At 33.8% G+C, this 16,638-nt stretch overlaps 1 protein-coding gene across 1 annotated transcript in view; it reads left to right on the top strand.

The window, feature by feature from the left end:
* CNTNAP2 (contactin associated protein 2) overlaps positions 1-16,638 on the top strand; it is a 2,243,420-nt gene that overhangs the window by 462,033 nt on the left and 1,764,749 nt on the right. The gene's annotated exons all lie outside the window — the stretch shown is intronic.

Genomic DNA, 16,638 nt, shown 5'->3' with positions numbered 1-16,638 from the left:
CTAGCTCAAAAGATATTAAAATATGTGATGAAGTCTCAATAAATAGAACAGTATGATATTGGTTCAAAGAAACAGAATAGGAGTACGCCTAAATACATATGAAAAATTATTGTACATAGGAAATGGTATGAATGCAAAAAAAGTAGAAAAATTAAATTGACTCCATATACCATTTCTTATACAAGCAAAATTCCAAGAAAATAAAAGATTTAAATGAACTAAAGTGGTAGCAATTAGAACAGTGAACATAATTTTCAAGAAAGTAAAAAAATAAATAAATAAATAAAGATTGAGCCCAGATGAATGTACTAAGCGTTCAAAACAAGAAACCACAAAAACTTGTAGGTGAAGACAAATGTTTTATTTTGGGAATGATGCAGAAACTGGTATCAAAATTGACTTGAGGTAAATAATCAGTTAGAATTTGTGGAAACCTGAGGAAGTCATATGCACAGAGTGAAAACTGGGTTTGATGTTAAGGAAAGATGTATGTTCATTTGCACAGACACCCTCAAGGTTATATGTGGCTATAGAGGGAAATGTGGCTATAATCTTAAGGATGAGTTTTTGGTGGCATCCACTGAAAAGATGTAAAAAGTAGGAGAGTAACTTGAGTGCATAGGCGAGGCATGTCAAGACCTCAAGGGAGGAGATAGTTTGAAGAATTTATTAGGTGATCAACAGCCTCTAATGTTGCAATAGGTGTTTATTCATACAGAGTAAGATAAGAGATAGAAAGACAGCAAAGCAAAGAACGTGCAGGGATGTGCCTTGTAATTTTTACACTATGACTTTCAATTCTCTTCAATTTCCATTTCCACAAAGAATGTTTACTTGACATTTAAAAGGAAATTAATTGTAGGCATCTCTTATTTCCTTTGTATTTTAATGAGTCATCATTTCAAAACTTTTGTCACCTGTCAGTGTTAAATATGACATAACTACATTGCCCTTCATACTAGTTAAAATTAAATTTTTCACTGATTGGAAAATACACATAGTCATTTATTTCAGAGGGCAAAAAATGATTATACTCAAGTCTATCAAGAATCAGTTCTGCTAGGAGTCTCCTTCAATGTGTTTCAAATATTCAGTGTGTTCCAAATGTAAGACAGAGTGGAGAATGAAAACTTTCAAGTTTGAAACACCAAAGGTTGTACAGGATGGGGGAGACCAAATACCATAAAAATTCACCAGCGTAATTCTCTCTTGGAGGTCTCTTAGGAATCCATGTTCCATCTCTTCCGTTATTCCCTGGTAACAGCATGATTCTACCATTGTCTTCAATTTCCAAATGTGTTAAAAGTGTGGCAAGATACAATTAGAGTGTGTAACTTAAGTGCTAGTAAGACATATCCAAGCAAGCATAGGGCTCTGCACTTACAGAAATGTGCAAGTAAATCTAATTTACTAAAATATCTTTACTACATGTAAATTTAAAATACTGCGATAGCCAGGCGCGGTGGCTCACGCCTGTAATCCCAGCACTTTGGGAGGCCGAGGCGGGTGGATCACGAGGTCAGGAGATAAAGACCATCCTGGCGAACACGGTGAAACCCCTTCTTTACTAAAAATACAAAAAAAAAAAATCAGCCGGGCGCGGTGGCGGCACCTGTAGTCCCAGCTACTCGGGAGGCTGAGGCAGGAGAATGGCGGGAACCCGGGAGGCGGAGGTTGCAGTGAGCGGAGATCACGCCACTGCACTCCAGCCTGGGCGACAGAGCGAGACTCCATCTCAAAAAAAAAAAAAAAAAAAAAAGCAAAAAAAAAAAAAAAAAAAAAAAAAAAAAAAAGCGATATCTTCCCCCGTTTTACACTGTTTTTTAATAATTATTTTATAGCCTTTCTAAACTGAAAGTTCCATGGACATAGGGACTATGTCTTGTTTATTGTATTCTTTTTACTGTATGGCTACAAACTGGGGCTGGCCTTTTTATGTATTACCATACTTGTTCCATACCTCATATTATCAGATGGTTGATTTATTATTATTGTCATCATTTTCATTTTACCAATGAGGAAATGGATTCGGAGATTAAACACCTTGCCCTAGATCAAACATAACTGACTCCGGAAGCCAAATTCTTAGCCACCTCATGGTGTTGCCTCAGTACCTGAACTGTATTAATGTACTTAGTGTAGTTATGTTAAGTTAATGCACTTAGTGTATGCAGGAAAAAGGACTCTAAGATGATGGAGGGTCTCAGAGCCAAGTTATGTCAGTAATGAACTACAGATATTCAATGTAAATTCAGGAAGAAATAAGAGAGGTATGTAAACTCATGAATATTTGAGGTTTTCCATATCATGGATGATAATAATTATGCTTATTATTATTTTAATTATTAATATTTGAATCCACAAAATGAAGATAGAACGAAATGTGGTAGATGTAACACAATTTAATTCAATAGTGAGCACAGTTGAATAACTGGCATAGTGAAAGGACTGATACTATTCATCTTTAAGGCTGGTGACTAGGCAGATAGTAGATGATTATCTGTCACAAAGGCTGTTGAAAAGTCTTCAAGTGGTGAGCTAACTTCTTCCAAGTGTTATGAATCTATAGAATTTAGTATACTCCTCAGCATTTATCATATTGAGAATAAGATTTCCACTGACTTGAGAAAAGTAAAACATAATCTATAAAGCAGGAATATCAGCTGTTGTTATTCCCCAGGACCAACTTAAATATAAGCCTCTGATTTACATAGAACATAAGTATGTATGTATACATTTTTGGAAGCAGATTTGATTGCAGTTATAAATTTGCTAAAGTCGTAAATGCATTGTTGGCATCCAACCATTTACTGTTTTGGCATAATTATTAATATAGTTACTACTCTTCTGCCTATGAATATGAATAATTAGAATAATTAGAATGAGTCATATTTTAAATCCTCTTTCCAACTTTGAATTATATTATACGTATACTTGAGCATTAAAGGTGTAAAAAGTGACGTAAGTTTTCCATGGAGTATCATACAAGTATTACATCAAGACATTTTCCTGTAGATTATTTTAGTAGTCATAGAATTTTACTACATTGAAGGAATTGATACTATGACATTTTTGATAGGGAAACCAAGAGTGACCCTTTCAAATTGTACAATGTCAACTTCTACGAAGAAAGATAATTGAATATTGTTATTTGTTATTGAGAAGACTGAAAAATTTCAGTCGTATTGCCATAGTCTGTTGATTGAATTGATTAAGCCTAGCCATAAATATATAGCATTTATTTTTATGTTTTGTCTCTTTTGCTTGGTTATGTGGAATCTGTGCTATTACTTTGACCTCCAATGTTTAATTCAACAAGCAGAAATATAACCTTTTCATTTGACAAAATCTACTTATTTTGCTGGAGGAATTATAAAACAAAACCAGCAGGTGCCTGAGATTGAGTACTTGAAATTATCATTTAAAGCAAAGTGTCTTGTATGGTTTCAACATTGTTCACTCCATTTTCTGGCAGCTGACACTCATTTACTCTCAATAAGTGAATAAGTAGTCGGTGAGTGTCCCTGATGTCAAGGAGCTGTCATAATTTCCATGGAGTTAGCTCTGTTAGGCATTACAGAAATTCACTGTGATCATGCTGACAACTCTTTTATATAGTCAGAAAGTATACAGCAGAGCAGTTTGTCCCAGGGCTAAGGTCAGGCTTTTTATTTTGCTATTATGAGAAATCAATAAATACACAATACTATTTGTCTTATTTCTTCTAAGGAAGGGGGAGACCACAGCATATTTACCTCCTTCTAATTCAAAATATTTCTAACATTATTATTAGATTAGTACTGATGGGTAAGTCAGTACTACAGGAAAACAAAATATGTAGAAACAGTGATAGTCTGTGAAGTTTTGAGCTCATTTCAAACAGATATTAGGTAGGGTTTGCATCTTCTGTGGAAGCATTCCCCAAAGTTTAATCTTCAACATATTTCTGAATTTATCTTCATCAGATGTTGGATATGTCCCATGTATCCAATGATCACACTTCTGCTTGACTCCCAGCCCCTGCCCTTTCTCCTCTACCTTGCTTCCACTTCACACACTGATAGGCATTTAGGCTGCCATAGCCCAAACTCAACGAGCCTAAAACTAGATGGACCATCTTTTTTTTTTCTTTTTAAAATTTATGTTTTTGTTATTATTTTTTGAGACAGAGTCTTTTTCTGTCACCCAGACTGGAGTACGGTGGTGCAATCATGGCTCACTGCGTTCTCGATCTCCTGGGCTCAAGCATTTCTCCCACCTAAGCCTGCCAAGTAGCTGGGATTACAGGTGCATACACCAGACCTTGCTTTTTTTAAAAAAATTTTTATAGAGTTGGGGGTCTCACTATGTTACCTAGGCTGGTCTTGAATACGTGGGCTCAAGTGATCATCCTGCCTCTGCCTCCCAAAGTGCTGTGATTACAAGCATGAGCCACCGGGCCTGGCCTTCACCATCTTTTTTTCTTAAATCCCTTCTATTGACTTGGGATTTGTCACAATTTATCATCCAAACCTAAAATTTTCCCTCATGTACTTCCAAACTCTTCTGAATTTACATATTCTCTTAATTTTCTCCTTAAAGTTTACCATGCCTCAGTCCCTTGACTTGCTTTAATGATATTTATTGCTTTCTTCATTTTGTAAAAAGGACACATTCATTTAAAGTAAGCAGAAAATGCAGAAAGATTAAAAGGACATAAAAATAACTTGCAATGTTATCTATATTTAAGCATTATTAATATTTGGAGCTAAACTTCATGTTCTCCATCTTTTAATGTTAAACTAAACAATAATCTCCTTTATAAAGTATTTCTTGATCATGGCAGCAGGATGCATTCTATTCTTCTTGCTGCCTGTCAATATCACTCAAGTGGCATATACAGTCCTATTGAATATATTTGTGCAAATACATTGTTCTGTTTTCCAGATTTAAAACTCTTTAAGGCCAAAGCACATGCTTATACATTTCTTTGTTTAAGATAAATTTAGTACAGTGTATAATGTTAATACAATATTTGTTGAATGAATATGCTTAATAATTCAGATCTATTTGAATTATTACTATGAATAAACAAGTTTAATTCTCTTCTCTAGAATGAAAATATGCGTGAGTAAGCTGGTTAGGAGGAAGTGAAATTTTTTATTCAGTTAATAATGACAATACAGATTACATGCTTCAGTGAAGCAAATTCCTTTGTATAAAGTACAATACATTGTTGGGTTCACAATTGCAGAGAGTCATAAGACAATGTATTCTCCTCATATTCCTCTCTTACAGAATGTACCACTCAAAATAATTGATGTAAGTATAAAGTATTGTCTTTTTGTGCTACTAAAAATTCCACTTATTTTCATTTGTCTTCCCAGCACTTCTTCTAATGAATTGTATATTTTTAAGGCTTTTGATATTCATTGTTGATATTCCATTTCATTTTATATGTGCTATCTCTAGTGATTGCATCTTTTCTTTGGGATAATCTCCCTTTTTTCTGTGTATAATTTTTAATTTCAAATTTCATTGTCTCAGCAACATGTAGTGTACATACCTTTTGCTTTCTCCTAAACTAGTCAGATTGCATCCTATTTTTTTGCAGAAATAATTCAAAATTTTTACTCTTTTTAAATAAAATTGTTTCCAAGTTAGGGAAATAAAGACAGAAATCCAGCTCTGATAAATAAGTAGTGCTATAGAACTGCGTTCCCAAGACCATGCATACTTGGAGACAATCAAGGATTACGGCAATTGTCAGTCCATTTTATTACTAGGTCTCAAAAGTCTCATTTACTCTTTCCTACTTCAAATGACCCAGGCTTCTTCACATTGATCATCTAAGTTTTGCATTGTTTGGTTAGAATTTCATCAAAAAGTACCTAGTGCTGCACTCACATGCATCTTATTCTGTTGATCAGGTGGCATTGTTTTGTCTTCTTTTGTGGTAAGCACTATCTGTATTTGCACCCACCACATGGCTGGAGCAGTATTTATTCACATTTCTAATTTTAGGATTCTGGAATTTTTTCCCTCACAAACAAATAGGATTTTATATTTTTCTTCCACATGGTCCAAGGGTCATTCTGAAAACAGTATTTCTTATGTGTCACCCCAATACTACACTGTTACAGTATTCTACGGTGAACACTGTGACTACTAATTCACTATATCTACATTTGAAAATTGAAACGTCAGTCTGTTTGCTGTTCATTTTGTGACAAACTTAAAACACTTGAGCTTTTTGAAGGTCTTGATATGTAAATTTTTATCATATACCTAAAAACACTCAGATACTACTGCTGAGAGATTTTGGACCATGGTAGAGGAGTTTGTCCAAACATAGAAAATAGTAATTGGTTAAGAAATATATACAAGTAAACAGAATTATTTCTAAGTAAGTTTGATTCTACCCAATAACACAAAATACACTTAGCATGGCATTGTTGCAAAATGTCCATTGCAGGCCTTCCTACATTTCATTAGAAAAGTTTATCATAATTTTAGATAGTGTAGGAATCAGCTGGAGATTTCTTACGTCTAACTCCAGACCAGTGGTTCGCAAAGCATGCTTATAAGACCAGAAACCTCATCATCTGGGTACATGGTAGATAAGTAAATAATTGTCTGCACCCCAGACACAGCGAATCAGAAACTTGGAGGGCAGAGCTCTGCAAGCTGTGATTGAAGAAGCCTCCCAGGTGAGTTTCATGCACACTGAAGGCTGAAACTCAATGAGAACCATTGTTTTAACCAATTAAAATACAATCTTCAGGTGGTTCATATACAATGCCAAAATTGAGAAAGCTTGAGAATCACTGAATAATAATAATCATTTTCAGATGGTACTTGCTAAATTTACAAAAACTGCAAACATGTGGGATTTGCCTAGCCATTCGCACATTTCTTGGGATTTATTCTCATGTAGTCGTCTGCTAGCAGAGAGCAGGGCCCTGGATGATTGGAAAGGCCTGAAACATGGGCATCACCCAAATAGAGTAGTTTTGGAAGGCTCGACATGGCAGAAAAGAAGGTGCACGTTTGACAGGTAAGGAGAACCTGCGTGTCCGGAACCTCAACATTACTGGCTTTGTTTACTTTGTAGTTGTGCAAATTTGGAGTGCAATGGGATAATGCTAAAAATATGGCAGGAAATAAAAGACTAGAGCATACTGTGGGTAGATAATATCAAGGTCAGAATAAAAGGAAAAATACAGTGAATTCAGCATTAGTGAAAGTAGTTGATTTGATATAATATTCTACTATCATCTCAAAATATGACAGTATTTTAAATCCCATTTTTGAGACATGATTGAATTTTCTTTTTAATTAGTAGCTTCTCCTCTAATAATCTTGATTTGTATATGTGCAAATCTAGACCCCTAATGGTTCTGGCTGTTTTAAACATATAGCCTGGTCTCTGAACTCAACTAGTTATTCTAGATTTAGAAACAGTGCTAGTCATCTGTTAGCACATTAACACATAAACCTATTCTGAATTACAATATGTTTTGAAAATGTTCCATCCCCAGAGTAATTATGTTCCTGCCTTGAGCCCCTGGTGTCCCAATGCTATTTATACATTAATTTAGTTAGTTTCTTATATGCTTAAGAGGAAAGTATATGAATGCAAATGAGAAAGTCTCAACCTCTGGGATTTGAATTTGAAATTTAAAACAAGCTAAAAGAGCATCAAAAATGGAAGCAGGATTACCAATAAAATTTAATGATTTTAGGGAGCATTAAAATGATAGTTGTATATCCATAAGCAAAGCTGTTTATGTATTTTGCTTTTATTTATTTCAATTTTGAGATAAGGTTTCGCTCTGTCGCTAAGGCTGGGGTGCTGTGGTGCAATCATGGCCTCTACCTCCCTCGCTCAGCTTCCTGAGTAGTGAGGGCTACAGGTGAACCCCATTAGGCCTGGTTAATTTTTTTGCTTTATTTTTTGTTGATACAGAGGCTCACTTTGTTGCCCAGTCTATTCTCAAGACCCTGGGCTCAAGGAATCTTCCCACTTCAGCTTTCCAAAGTGATGGGATTATAGACGTGAGCCACCGCACTTGGTCTATTTTGCTTTTAAAGTTAATAAACCACTAGTGTTTTAGTTGGAAAACAATTATCTTATGATGTTATTTTTAGAAATGCTATAGAAGAAAAATATACATATCTTATAAAATGTGCTGCCCTTTCACATGTGAAAGTATTTGAGGTTTAAAATCAGGTATATCTGAGGGCAAAAAGGGCAAAGATTCAAAAAAGGTCATTGAAACAGGAATCTTAAGATACTGTATCTACAAAGAACATTTCTTGTATATGTTGTAGACACTTCAGTAGTAAAATTTTCTCTTTTGTATTCTGTCTCTTCAGTGAGAGGTACCCTTATTAAAAATCTGCAAGGGAATATATAATTTAAATTACTTCTTTTGGTATAACTTTAGGGAAGCTTATAATAGTAATGCTTTTCACATGAATTGTGCCTTCAGACTACCTTGATATTCAAGTAGACCAGCTTAGCCTGGAAATCCAGTGGATATATGGATTGTCCACAGGCCAAACAGAAAGTCTTCTTTTGCAAAATCACCTGCAGACCTTCCAGTATTGAAACGGTTTGTTCAAACTTCCCAGTTCTCTGATGATATATACATAACATATAAAAGGTTATCCTTATTTATGGATGAGTCAAGGGGATAAACGTCTAACTAACACTATCTACAATAAAAGTAATATTTTTGTTACATCAGATAACAGGCCCAAGTTTTATTTAAATTGACAACAATAGGACTCATGTAATAGTGTTGAGAGGATTAGATTTAGAATCTAAAAAGTGATAAGCCTAAAATAGCCCCTAGTAGATACAAAAAATATTTAATAAAGGAGTTATTACTGTTAACAGATATGTGATTTTTATTAGTAATGTCGTAAAATAGTGTGATCTCTCTCTCATGCTCACATGGATCTTTTTTCTTGTTCCATGCAGTATGTTAACAGCAAAACTACTTTACAGGTGAGAATGACAAGAAGATGTGAAAGATTATTTCAGTTTTCCCTTTCTTTGAGTAACCAGCATTTCAAGACATAATTTTTTAAAGATGAAAATTCTAAATTGTTATTACATTAAAAGTATTTAAAAGAGATTCAATCAATGGTTTAATATAAGAACAAAAAGCAGTATTTTTCAGGAAATCAAGCCAGAGATTATTGAGTATCCATTCTTTTTGGCAGACCTTATTTGCTTATTTTAAAGGCAGTGAGCAAAAGGTGTAGAACTCCAAGAGAGAGACATTGATTAGAAGTTTTACTTTAAGACATCATTTTTATTTTCTGAAAAAGCATTTATTTTTAAAACTTGGCACTGATTATTAAGACAGGTACAGCTTAAATTGCCCATTAAAAAAATCACATGTCATTCCCAAACCTGTTCATATACACAGAGAAAAATACAGGTATGTACTCATTACTTTGGCCTTTCCTTAATCTGAATAATTTTTTTTATAAAACTGAGTATTTTTGTGATGTTGCTCCATCAGCTCATTTAAAAACTGCTATATGAGCTTGTTCAATGTTGTTTAATCTTAGGACCATTTTTGTTTCACTTATAGCTCTAACATCTGTCTTTTTCTTTTTTTTTCTTTTTTTTTTTTTGCCACAAACTCTTTTGTTTCTGTCTTTAGTAACTATCCATGCTTTTTGTCCTCTCACTCACTACTAATTGCTCTCAATATGATGACAATTTAAGAGACTTGTAGCAAGCTAATTGTCTTCCTTATATTTTCCCTATCTATAGATTTGTTTCCTCAAAGATATCTATGAGAAGTGTCAGGCATTTGCAGAGACACATTATCTTGGCTGCATCCACCACTGTTAAAACCTCTAATGTCACAGGAAGACTTGTCTAATTTCTAGAGTCATTACTGGAAGTCTTTCCATGAACACAGGTAATCACTGGAGCCACACAAAGGCTCTGGCACTAAAGAACTCTGATAGACATTCTGTAAGAATGAAGCTTACATTTTGGCTAGCATGCCCTTAATTTCTTATCTCCAAATTTTAAGAAAATTAACAGTAGGTCTTCATGGTTTATTCATCATACATAAAATTTTGTTCATTTGACTTTCATGTTGATTTTTGATTATAGTAAAATCCAACATTCCTATAGAAATATAATTCAATTAACATGTGTTCTAAAATATTCTAGTATCTACATTATTAAGAGTAAAAAAAGATAAAATTAATACATTTTATTTAATCCAATATGTCCAAAGAGTAAAAAAAGATAAAAATAATACATTTTATTTAATCCAAAAAATGATTTTTACATGTGTTCAATATGAAAACTATAGGTAGGATATTGGACATATTTTTTAAATTAACATTTCCAGTGTCAGGGTGTATTTTATACTTGCAACACACCTCAGTTTGAACTAGCCACGTTTCAAATGCTTGATATTAACAGTGACCTATGACTACCATATTGGACACCGTGGGAATCAATTCAAAAATAAAATATGTAAATTACATGATCTTTAAGTCTTCTTTCAGCTTTTCTTTCAAAGTTTTCTACTGAATGATTTTTATGCCTCTAACCTGTGTGTTCCAAGAAACCAAGTAGAAAGTGAATATATCCTTGAAATATTTAGCAGTAAATAAAAATAAGTAATTTATTATTTCTTATTGACTGTTTTGGGAAGGAATTCAGTATGTAGGCCCTTTATCCTATTATCATCAAGGAATACTTCTTATTTCTTGGTTACTACTATCTCGTTGATACATTTAAATACATTTTTAAGCTTTTATTATGTCCGGTGAGTCCTATTTAATTTTTTAGCAATGCATTTGTAGAATTCCTCTGGTTGTACTATAGTTAACCTTTTATTTTCTGCTAATTCCTTAAAGCTCCTCCTAGAAATGTATCTAAATTGTCATGTGTACAAACGATAGATTGACTAATACCTGATTCAGTTATGCACAATATTTTATGCATAGGATTTATTTTTATAAGTCGTGTTTATGGTCTTCCTAAATAAGCAGTTAAGGAAATACATATAAATGTTAGTAAACTGTCAATTATACTGATACTATACGTGAATTAGACAAAGTTAAAAGATTTAGAAAAGTTTCCACCTTGAATATAACAAATAAATCCAGAGACACCAGAAAAAGCCAAATATAGAGAACATGATTGTTTGGTTACGAGCATGAAGAGGTGATGCAGTGTTTGGGAAAAAGGGTCACAATCATGTCTACTGGAGATGCACCCTGTAATTACATCACCATCCAGCTGAATGCAAACCTGCAGGGAAGATGTTAAGGTAGTCTTGTCGAATGTTGTGTCTGCAATCTGTTTCTCTGCATGCCGATAAGAAGGCAATAAAGTCAAAGACAACTACACAGCTAATGTATACTGGAGAAGAAAACTAGGCTCAATTGCAATGTACTATAACAACTTTGAAGTTATACAGTGCCAATAACTTAAGTGACCTAGAAAAATTAAATTTCAAGATGGTAGCATTATATAAACCAGCGAATCGTGTCATTACCATATGAACACAAAACTGGATTATTTTAAATATTCTATTCAGTTATCTCTGTATCTCTATCCTGTATATATCCATAGTTCACAGACTACAAGAAATATATAATAAAAGAAGGCAAAAATAAACTTTTGAAAAAAGAAAGTATACTAGGAAATGTAATTTCAATTCCATAAATTGTAAAATACTACTAATCTTGGTGACTGGGGGGAGGAGAGCTGACAGAAGTGACCAACAAAAGCTGAGTCTTTACTAAGTAACGAAATTGTATCCTTTGCCTAGCTTACTTGATCTTTTAGTCCCCACAGCTGTGTGCTATTAATATTTCTTCTTAAAAGATAAGGCCCCTGAGCCTGAAAAAATTAAATTGCACAGTCCACAATCATTAAACTAAAAAACTAGGTCTACCTAACTGTAAAGCTCACATTGTTTACACATTACTTGAAAGTCTAGAAATTTCACTTCTGAGTCTTGCCGGTTATGTCCCCAAATAGGAACTTGCCCCATTGGACTCCCTTGTGAATCACTATATTCACCAGCGTGCTTATTAGAGCCAGTCCGAAGGGCCAAGACGTTTCTTCCTGTGAAATAAGAAGTATGGAAACAAGATATTAAATATCTACTGTGTTTCAGAGGAAAATGAATGCTCAGATATTAAATACATACAAAAATGTAGCAAAAAATTGCTCGCAGGTGCTGTTGGTGACTCACCCATATCTCATCAACACACATCACTCTTGTACATTCCAACTGGAAGCACCTGAGACGCTTTCTGAAGGCTTTTCTGGTCAGGGTATCTGGCTCAGCTGAAGGACAAATGGAAATGCCAGGCATTCATATCACCTGGGAGCAGCCCTGAATCAATGACTGGCAGCTTTGTGGATCAATATCCTAGTTCCTTTGTTCCTTGGTGGGGAGAAACCTGAGACACAGTATACATTGCTTCTCAAAGTTGAGCAGTGGTGTTGGGTTCCAAAGGTCTTCATGTGCTGCAGCAGTAGGCTGCTCAACATCTCAACATCGTACTGCTTCCTTGTCCGCTTGGAATCATACCGGTGCTTCCCTTGGAACATCTCTCCCTCCAAAATATTAATACTCATGTATTTGCTCAAGCTCCTCTTCTGGGGGAATTTAATGTAATCTATAATTCCCGTGCTGGAAGTTAGAATTTTAGTATTACAATGGTAATCCTTTAAACTTTCACAAAACACCACTGACCCGTTTGTTTTTTTCCTATAGTAGTAAAAGAAAGAATCTAGAAGGAAGAGCACAAAGAGTCTATAAAAATAAGAGGGGATGAGAGAGAAACAGGAAAGAGAAATAAAAGAGATCAGAAAAGGAGGGAATCACAGCTCGGGAGCGGAAATGAGAAGAGTAAAATGTGAGCAAAGCAAAGAATCATGGTGAGGGGAATATTTTCCAGAGGATTCTTTTGAAAAGTCTTGCTGCAAATTTGGAAAATGAGCAAGAGTAATGTCAAATACTATAGCTTTTTGGAATAGAGAGATGAATGAATAAATAAAAATGTTTATTTGTTCAGGTGGAAGAATCTGGACAAATAAGTGAAATTTGCAGTGAGGTTGATGATTGTTCAATATGAGGATGGACTTTCTAACCAAAACCATCTGCTAGGGTAAAGCTACCTCTTCTTCACTTAACTCCAGCTTTGATGAAGTTATTCAGATGGTTGGTGTTTCTCAGAGATTGTGCCACATGGATTTGGTTTATTACTCATTATCCAATAAATCTGTGAATTTATATGTCAAAAAAAAGCTGATGGTGGGCAGACGTTGTTTAATGATCAGCTAGTATCTGCATACTTGCTTAATACCCTGTAACATGATTTTGTCTGAAAACACCTAGTTTCCCAGACTAGCGTCTCTTCTAATGTCAACTTCCCCACTGCACTGACAACGCAGGCCCATTCATTTAAAATTTAAGAGACATTTGTAGCATTCCTGTTCTGTATCAGGTTTGCTCAATCTCACTGAGGAGTCGAGATCTCTACACAATTATCTCTCACAATGAAACATGCGTTGATGAAATTAGATATACTTTATTCCACAGGAAAAAAAAAAACCTAAAGTTGTTGTAAAATGGGTTTAGTTATTGTGAATCCTTTCTAGTTCGTTATAATTATGTGACTGGATATAATAGAAAAAGTGTGTATTCCAGGAAACCTGTATTTTTGTCTTATCTTGAGCTATACCTAGCTGCTTAACCTTGGAAAGTCATCTAATTCTGGAGGACCAATGTTTCTTTGTCTATAAAATGAGCTTGAACAAATCCTCCAAATTCCACTACCTCTGGCTCATAAATAGACTACAAACATTCTTGAATAGCTTCGAATATGTTGAAACTGAATGCAAAAATGTGTGAGCCTGTGCATTTTTCTGCGAGAGAGGGGACATAGTTTTAATCAAATTCTCAGACTGTTATTTGAAACATTTTAAGAAATGCTGAATTGTACTACCTTGAAGATCTTACTTTTTCTGAAATACTGTGATTCATAATTCTATGACTCATTACCTTTTTGGCAATTTTGAATAGTCATTTCTAGGAAATCAACTTGTTCCTTAAATAAATATCAAAGTTACACTGGTCTTAAAATAATGGTTTATCTAGCCATGAACTATTTCACAACTAAAAGAACTGTTTAGGTTCTTGGCCAATTAAAATTGATACATCAAATGTTAGAAAAAACTGAAACTGTGGGCTGAATTACACATATAATTTCAAGAAATGTAGAATGGTGAAACTGCTAGTAATAGTGACTAAAGTGAAACAAAAGATTTTTTAAAAAATATCTCATAAAAGTCAAGTCTGAAAAGTAAAATTTCTCAGGTCCCGCATAATGTAAAATGACTTAATAAAAGCAGCAAATATAAAATGATGATGATAAAATACTCAAAAAATGGATATGTTACCCTTTGTGAGTGTACTACCTCAATTCATATCTATATGTCTGATTTGCATTAATACGTGTTTGGTTTTTATTGGTGTGATGGTTTTAGTTGGTTTGCTTTTTTTGTATAATCCTTAAGGTTAATTAAAAAAAAGAAAAAGAAAGAAAATTAGAGTAATAAAAACCCTTTAGGAAGTAATTTGTTAGATATTCATCATTCCTTGAATCTTCAAATTCACTACTCAGTGTGGGGTAGACATCCTGCCTCACTGAACGTTCAATTATTTTATGGGCTACAGCTCAGAAGACGACTCACCTTTTTAATAAGCTGCTTGTTGAGAGAAGCTTGAAAAGGATGAAATTGTGTGGAGGTTCAATAATTTTGAACCTTATAGTAAAATTAAAAAATTATTGTTGATTTACATAAGTATGTTATTTATCTCAAACTACTCACCAATTAAGACTCATTAATTGTACATTTTAGGATATTATTTCATAAGATTAATGAAATTAACCAGCAATTACAATATGTTTTATTTTTAGGATGCTTTCAAATTATTTACAACCTGTCTGTATTACACTACAATCATGTCTAAGAGAGGAATATTACCATAATTTTGGGGAAGACTGTTCCTATGATGATGAATGAGTATATTTTTCAAAATCCAAAGCGCAATTGACTTATTTCTAAAATTCAATCCTAGGGTAACAAAGAAACTCTGCACTTATAAGCATTGCATATTTGTTTTAAATTGTAAGAGCAGAATGTTAGTTCATTTAATGAGTATATATATTTGACTTTAATCTTGTTGTGTTGAAAATAATGCATAAATGTTAATGGAAAATAACTGAAGCCATAGAAGGGAAAGCTAGTTGTGTCAAACACCATATAAAAAGATAAATATGACCGGGCGCAGTGGCTCACACCTGTAATCCCATCACTTTGGGAGGCCGAGGCAGGTGGATAACCTGAGGTCAGGAGTTCAAGACCAGCCTGGCCAACATGGTGAAATCCTGTCTCTACTAAAAATACGAAAATTAGCTGGGCATGGTGGTGGGCGCCTGTAATCCCAGCTTCTTAGGAAGCTGAGGCAGGAGAATCACTTGAACCCAGGAGGGAGGCAGAGGTTGCAGTGAGCCACGATCATGCCATTGCCCTCCAGCCTGGAGGACAAGAGTGAGACTTCATCTCAAACCAACAAAAAAAGGTGAAATTTCAAAAATAATAATAATAAATTCAATTAAAAAAACTTAAAATATGAAAATGGCATGAAATTTATGGAAGTGTTGTTCATTTTTATATTAAGCAGAGAATAGTGTATAATATTTAAATTATCTTTCCCTAATTTTTTAATATTCTTAACATTTGTGAAATATAAGGTATATTAAACCCAAGTGGTGAATTCAACTCAAACTCAAGATATTATATGAAGAAAAATTTTCCATCTTCATTGTCATTATCCATTTTGTGTAACATTTAGAGTAGTTGAAAACTTACTTTACTAAACAGAGAGGTGAGAGAGGGTTAAAATTTTTGTTATTAATGTTAACTGCCTATGTGAGTTTTGTGTTCCTTTAACCTTGTTGAATATAATTATTCAAGTAGAAGTAATCTATTCAATCATTAATAGTATGTAATTCTATTATGTTATAAACGAGAGTATTTGAATTCCTACTTCTCTCTGAAAATAGTAATATAAGAATTGTGGATGGCATAATTTGATAAGGATCTGTGATTATAAAAAATTATGAATGCAGGTGTCTATTCAGTTTTAGACTCCTGACCTCAAGCATATGAAACAAGTGGGTGTGTCATAACATCAGGAGAGATCACATCATTCATGACATTTGTATTTTATATGTCCTTGAAAGTTTTCTTCTGAAACTGTTTGGCTAATTTTGTAGTAATTTTATTCCAGATTTGTTCAGTTTTGATATGTTTTCTCCATTCACTGCCAACATCCATTTGAGTATTCGAATACTATGTAGATGTATTTTTAGTAAAATATGTTTCATTTTTGTAATTGGATCCACGCAATGCTGGAGAGTTCTACATGTTAAAGATTTATAAAAATAAAACTTATTTAAAAATTAAATGTAAACTCATGTTCTCACAACAAAGTAGTATTTCAAAAATGTTCATATAGCCTTGCAAATAGTTGAAAATATATATTTGACATTATACATTTTTATTCATCCTAACAGTTCTGT

This window comes from Macaca thibetana, chromosome 3 (assembly GCF_024542745.1).
Source record: "Macaca thibetana thibetana isolate TM-01 chromosome 3, ASM2454274v1, whole genome shotgun sequence".
NCBI lineage: Eukaryota > Metazoa > Chordata > Mammalia > Primates > Cercopithecidae > Macaca > Macaca thibetana.
Note: the sequence above shows the minus strand (reverse complement) of the source record. Positions and strands in the feature narration are given on the sequence as shown.